The 6832-nt window shown below is 38.9% G+C and overlaps 1 non-coding gene across 1 annotated transcript; it reads left to right on the top strand.

Annotated features, from left to right (window-relative positions):
• Positions 1-3522: 3522 nt before the first annotated feature.
• On the top strand, positions 3523-3629 carry LOC127088370 (small nucleolar RNA R71). The gene has a single exon (XR_007790208.1). It is a non-coding gene; the product is annotated as a small nucleolar RNA R71 (small nucleolar RNA).
• Positions 3630-6832: the final 3203 nt, after the last annotated feature.

The raw sequence follows: 6832 nt of genomic DNA, 5'->3' as shown, positions 1-6832 counted from the left end.
CAATAAAAGTTTCTGACATCGTTGAAGAACTTCTTCTTGCGGTGGTAGTCAAGATCAGGGGGTACGATATCAGCAGCTAGGTAATTAACAAAGTCTATATACCATGGTACGTTACTTACTGCTAAGGATTTTTGGAAGTGCTTATGAGGGCCTAGGCTATCGTCTTCAATGGTTTCTAGTCTAGCTATCAGTCTATCATAGGCGAAATCATCATTTATGGGTACTAAGTCTGGTTTTAGATGTTCTAGCCTAGAAAGGTGATCAGCTACTACATTTTCAGTGCCTTTTTTTATCTCTTATATCTAAATCAAACTCTTGTAGTAAAAGAATCCATCAGAGTAACCTGGGCTTGGCATCTTTTTTACTTAATAGGTAACGAATGGCAGCATGATCAGTGTAAACTATAATTTTTGCTCCTACTAGATAAGATCTAAATTTGTCTATAGCGAAAACTACAGCGAGTAATTCCTTTTCAGTTGTTGCGTAGTTGAGTTGGGCAGCGTCTAGGGTTCTACTGGCATAATAAATGGCATGTAATTTTTTATCTTTCCTTTGTCCTAGAACGGCTCCAACGGCATAATCACTAGCGTCGCACATAATCTCAAAAGGTTCTGACCAATCTGGGGGTTTCATAATAGGTGCTGAAATCAACGCTTGCTTTAAAAGATTGAATGCTTCATTACATTTTCTATCGAAAATGAATTCAGCATCTTTCATTAAAAGACCAGTTAAAGGTTTAGTTATTTTGGAGAAGTCCTTAATAAAATGCCGGTAGAATCCAGCGTGTCCAAGAAAACTTCGGATTTCTCTGATAGTTTTGGGTGGTTTTAGGTTCTCTATAACTTCTATCTTAGCTCTATCTACCTCTATACCTTTTTCGGAAACTATATGTCCTAAAACAATTCCTTCGGTTACCATGAAATGACACTTTTCCCAATTTAGCACGAGGTTCACCTCCACGCATCTCTCCAGGATTTTCTCAAGGTTAGCAAGACAATTGTTGAAATCAAATCCGCAAACCGAGAAATCATCCATAAACACTTCCATGATGCCATCTAGGTAATCTGCAAAGATTGACATCATGCAGCATTGGAAAGTAGCTGGGGCATTACAGAGGCCGAATGACATTCGTCTGTAGGCAAAAGTTCCATAAGGGCATGTGAAGGTAGTTTTTTCTTGATCTTCGGGGTGGATAAGTATTTGGAAGAATCCTGAGTATCTATCCAGATAGAAGAAGTAAGAGTGTCTGGCTAGACGCTCCAACATCTGGTCTATAAATGGTAAAGGGAAATGATCCTTCCTGGTTGCTTTATTTAACTTTCTATAATCTATACACATCCGCCATCCTCCTTCTAACCGTTTTGCTACATGTTCGCCTTTATCGTTTTGCACGACTGTGATGCCTCCCTTTTTAGATACTACATGCACAGGGCTCACCCACTTACTCTCCGAGATCTGATAGATTATACCTGCCTCAAGTAACTTAAGAACTTCTTTTTTAACAACATCACTCATTATAGGGTTTATTCTTCTCTGATGTTCTCTGGAGGGTTTTGAATCTTCTTCGAGAGAAATTGATGCATGCATACGGATGGGCTTATACCTTTCAGGTCAGAGATATTATATCCTAAGGCTGAGGGATATCTTCGTAAAACATCTAAAAGTTGATCTGTTTCCTCTTGGCTCAAGGTAGCACTGACTATAACTGGATGGTTCATCTCTTCATCGAGGAACTCATATCTCAGGTTCTTAGGTAGTTCCTTAAGTTCTAAGGTTGGTTTCTTAGGGCATGGCATAGGATCTGGGGTAAGGGATAAACATTCGTAAAGGTTATCATCGATGTAGGGTTTCTTAAAGTCATCATTTTCCATTATGAGAGTTGATGGTAACTTAATTGTTTTTATGATTTCTTCTTGTTCTAATTCTCTAACGCATTCATCAATGATATCTAAGGCATAACATGCGTCTCCCATCACAAGTGCCATGAGAAATTTCGAAAGTATAAATTCTATTTTCTCGTCACCTACCTCAAAAGTCAACTTTCCTCTCTTGACATCTATTATGGCTCCTGCAGTTGATAAGAACGGTCTACCTAGAAGGATTGGTATATCATTGTCCTCTTTGATGTCCATGACAACAAAATCAGTAGGGATAAATAACTGACCTATCCTAAGAGGGACATCTTCTAAAATGCCTATCGGATACTTAACAGATCTATCGGCTAACTGAAGTGACATCTTAGTAGGCTGTAATTCTCCTAAGTTTAACCTCTCACAAACCGCTAAAGGCATTAAGCTCACACTAGCTCCTAAGTCTAGAAAAGCTTTTTCGATGACATGACTACCCAAAAGACAAGGAATGGAGAAATAGAATTGCATTCCAAGGGTTTCGGATCGTCTAGTCTACGTTTGTTGGTAAGGATGTCTTTGAGAAACTTTGCATAAAAAGGTATTTGGGTGATGGCTTCTATGAAAGGGATTTCTACGTGAAGTTTTTCTATAACTTTAATAAATTTCTGATACTGGTTATTGATCTGGGTTTGTTTGAGTCTTTGTGGATATGGTATAGGTGGTTTATATGGTGGGGGTGGTACGTAAGTTTTATCTTTAGGTTCTTCTCCTTTTTCTTGACCTTCCTATTTTTCAGATTCCTCTGGTTCCTTTACTTCGTCCGGTGGTGTTGTATATTCCTTAGAAGTTTTGGGTTCACTCAATCTTGGGTTTGGTGGCTCATCATAAGCGTTCCCACTTCGTAGGGTAATGGCATTGGCTTGCCCTCTCAGGTTTTGTTGAGGTTGTCCAGGGAACTGTCCTCCAGGTGTGGTCTGGGGGGCTTGGTTTAAAGCTACCTGAGAGATCTGGGTTTCAAGCATCTTGGTATGAGTAACTATTTGGTCAACCTTGGTTCCTAACTGGGTAATCAGTTCATTAACGTGAATGTTCTGGTTCATGAACGCTTTGTTTTGTTGGGTTTGGTGGTACGGGTTGCATAGGTTGATTTGACCTTGGGGCTTGGTAACCTGATTGTCTCGGAGGTGCATTATTTTGGATAGGGTTGTTATTCTTATAGGAGAAGTTCGGGTGATTCCTCCATCCAGGGTTATAGGTGTTTGAATATGGGTTCCCTTGGGTGTAGTTCACTTGCTCAGAGTGGGTTTCGTTTAATAGACTGCATTCTGCAGATTGGTGTCCTTTGGTTCCACATATCTCACAATCCGACGAAACTGCGGCTGCAGTATTCGGGTTTATGCACATATGCTCGATTTTGAGGGTTAATGCGTTCATTTTAGCTTGCATCATGTCTATAGAGCTTAGTTCATGCACTCCTCCTTGGGCTTCCTTCTTCTCAACTGTCGCTCGTTCGACTCCCCATGACTGATGGTTTTGAGCCATATCTTTGATTAGGGCACTAGCTTCAGGATAAGGTTTGTTCATCAGTGCACCGCCTGCGGCAACGTCGATGGTCATCTTAGTGTTATAGTGAAGTCCATTATAGAAGTTATGAATGATTAACCAATTTTCTAAACCATGATGTGGGCATGCTCTTAACAGCTCTTTATATCTCTCCCAAGCTTCGAACAACGATTCTCCTTGGTTCTGGGTAAATCTAGTTATATGGTTTCGAAGAACGACGGTCTTACTTGGGGGAAAGTATCTAGCAAGGAATACTCTTCTAAGGTTATCCTAAGTTGTTATGGAACTGGGTGGAAGGGAATCTAACCATGATAGGGCTTTATCTCTGAGGGAAAAAGGGAATAATCTTAAACGGATTGCCTCAGGAGAAGCTCCATTGGTTTTAAAAGTGTCTTCTAATTGGAGAAAGATTTTTAAATGTTGGTTTGGGTTCTCGGTAGCGAGACCCTTGAATTGTCTATGTTGCTCTAGTTGCAACAGGGAGGGTTTAAGTTCGAAATTATTAGATGGGATGGTTGGGTTCACTATACTAGAACTAGGTTCTTCGTTGGATGGTTGAGCGAAATCCTTAAGAGGTCTTTGGTTTTGATCTTCGACCATAGCTCTCCTAATTCTATGGAAGAATAAACGTGCGCGAGCGTAACGTTCAGGTTCCGCCAGAGGGTATACTAAGCTTCCGGTGCTGCGAGTTCTTCGCATTGACCGGTGGGTAATAACCTAAGTCTAAACGATATAACAACAGGGTACGAAATTTGACAAAATTCGTCCCTGGCAACGGCGCCAAAAACTTGATGCGTGCTTTTCGCAAGTATACAAACGCGTCAGAGTAATATAAAAGATTGTCGAATCCATAGAGACCAAGTGTCAATCTATCATTATCTATTCTTATGGTGTTTACCTAAGGTAATCAAAATAGGGGTTTTTAGAGTGTGCAATGAAAAGTAAAGTATTAAATTAAATTCAATTAATAAAGACAGGCTCGAATGTAATTCACATAATCAATTAATAATCCAAGTACTTGCTAATAGAATTACTTATGGGCAGTGTTTCCTACTTTGAAAAGAACTAATTTAACAGGAACTGTCGCTTTCGCGTATTCAGAACCGAGTTGTACTCCCTAATCAAACCCTCTTATTGTCACTTATAAAAAGGCGCGCATTGCGTTAGAGTAGTAAACCTATTTTCAAGAAATATAGTATCTTGACTAAGTTGAAAAGTATTTTAACCTGGATTCCTTAACCAAAAGAGGTTCTCACGAACCAGACTCTAAACTTATAAACGCGTCCGAAAATAGTTTTAAAATCACTTTTCTTCTTAAGTTAAAGACTCCTAATGAACTAAACAAAGCACTTTCGCTGTTTTTTAAATAGTTAAAAATAATTAAGTTTAAAAAGACGTTGGACGGCTTTTGATCTTACCCAATGGAACTTAAGTGCAGGAAAACTTAAGTTGAAAGTCAAAATAGCCCTTAAGTGTTTCTACGAACAATTGTACGGATTATCGGTTCAATTACGATCCTTACATTCTAACCTTATAGATTTAGTTAGACATGGTAAAGTAAAGGTGCATTTTAATTTAAATAAAAGTAGTGTGAGTGCGGAAAGTAAATAAAAGTAGTGCGAGTGCGGAAAGTAAATAAAAGTAGTGCGAGTGCGAGAAATAAATGAAAGTAGTGCGAGTGCGAGAAATAAATGAAAGTGGTGCGAGTGCGAGAAATAAATGAAAGTAGTGTGAGTGTGAGAAATAAATAAAAGTAGTGCGAGTGCGAGAAATAAATGAAAGTAGTGTGAGTGCGAGAAATAAATAAAGTAAAGACAGTGCGGGAAATAAATAAAGTAAAGACAATGCGGGAAAGTAAAGTAGATAAAAGTAAAGCAATAAAAACCTGCTCCAATCGGAGGGTTGAATAAAATGCAAAACGGAAATGAAAATGGCGGCAGGATTAACTTCCTTCCAAAGTGCTCCAAACTCGATTACAGACTCGATCACAGACTTGATTACACAATTGTGGCAACACCTCGATGTGAAGCGATTACCACTTTAAAATACTGAATATATGCCTAAGTGAAACTAAGTTTGCTCTAAGTTTGCATCTGCTCTAAGTTTGGATGATTAAACAAATGAATTCGAGTCTCTATTTATAGGCAAGTAAAATAATGGAAAAGACAAGGATGCCCTTCAGTTTGAAATTGGGAGGGAAAACTTTCCTTCTTGTGGCGCCCGCCACAAGTCCATGGCGCCCGCCATAAGAGAAAATTTTGGCGCCATAATGGAGGTAGTGGGGAACATGGCAGTTGAGGGAAGTTGAGATGTAACACGTCATGGCTGGACCCATGGCGCCAGCCACAGTGGGAGCCACAAGTTTAAAATGCTGAATTTTAGGGTTTTTAGCTCATTTTCACTCCTTTTCTCGATCGGGACTCTGATTAAAGTAAAAACCTGAAAACAAAGAGAAACATAGTAATAACATAACAAAATAACAATAAAACAACTAAAATGCATGCGAAATCGGAGTCAAAAATACGGTGAATTTCAGTGTCATCATTCTCTTGTCCTAGAACTCCGCAACAAAATAGAGTTGTAGAAAGGAAGAATAGGACACTCCAAGAGATGGCCAGAACCATGATCAATGAAACAAATATGGCTAAGCACTTTTGGGCTGAAGCAGTAAATACAACGTGATATATTCAAAATAGAATCTCTATAAGACCTATTCTGGAAAAGACTCCCTATGAACTGTGTAAGGGAAGAAAACCCAACATTTCTTATTTCCATCCTTTTGGATGCTCTTGCTTTATTCTGAATACTAAAGAACATCTGAACAAGTTTGATTCAAAAGCACAAAAAGGTATTATGTTAGGATACTCATAACGCTCTAAAGGATACAGAGTATACAACATAGAAACCAAAATTGTGGAAGAATCAATCCATGTTAGATTTGACGATAAGCTTGACCCTGAAAAGTCAAAGCTAGTTGATAAACTTGCAGATTTGGAGATTACTCTTGCAGGTTCTGACGAAAAGACTAAAGCATCAGAAGTATCTGAAAGAGAAAAGCCAGATGAATCTGAAGCCTCAACCATCCAGAAGAAATCATGGAATCACCCCAACATCTCTGAAGATTTGATTCTAGGAAACAAGGATGAACCTGTCAGAACTAGGTCAACATTCAAAGTATCTAAAGAAACTCCTCTAGGATTAGTATCTCTAATCAAACCTACTTCCTGTGATGAGGCACTTCAAGACAATGACTAGGTCCTGGCTATGAAAGAAGAGCTAGATCAATTCTCAAAGAATGATGTTTGGGAACTTGTTCCAAAGCCTAAAGGAACTCACATTATTGGAACCAGATGGGTGTTCAGAAACAAACTGAACGAAAAAAGAGAAGTTGTCAGAAATAAAGCACGACTGGTGGCATA

Source organism: Lathyrus oleraceus, chromosome 5 (genome assembly GCF_024323335.1).
Source record: "Lathyrus oleraceus cultivar Zhongwan6 chromosome 5, CAAS_Psat_ZW6_1.0, whole genome shotgun sequence".
In the NCBI taxonomy this organism is placed as follows: domain Eukaryota; kingdom Viridiplantae; phylum Streptophyta; class Magnoliopsida; order Fabales; family Fabaceae; genus Lathyrus; species Lathyrus oleraceus.
This window is presented reverse-complemented; position numbering and strand designations above follow the sequence as displayed.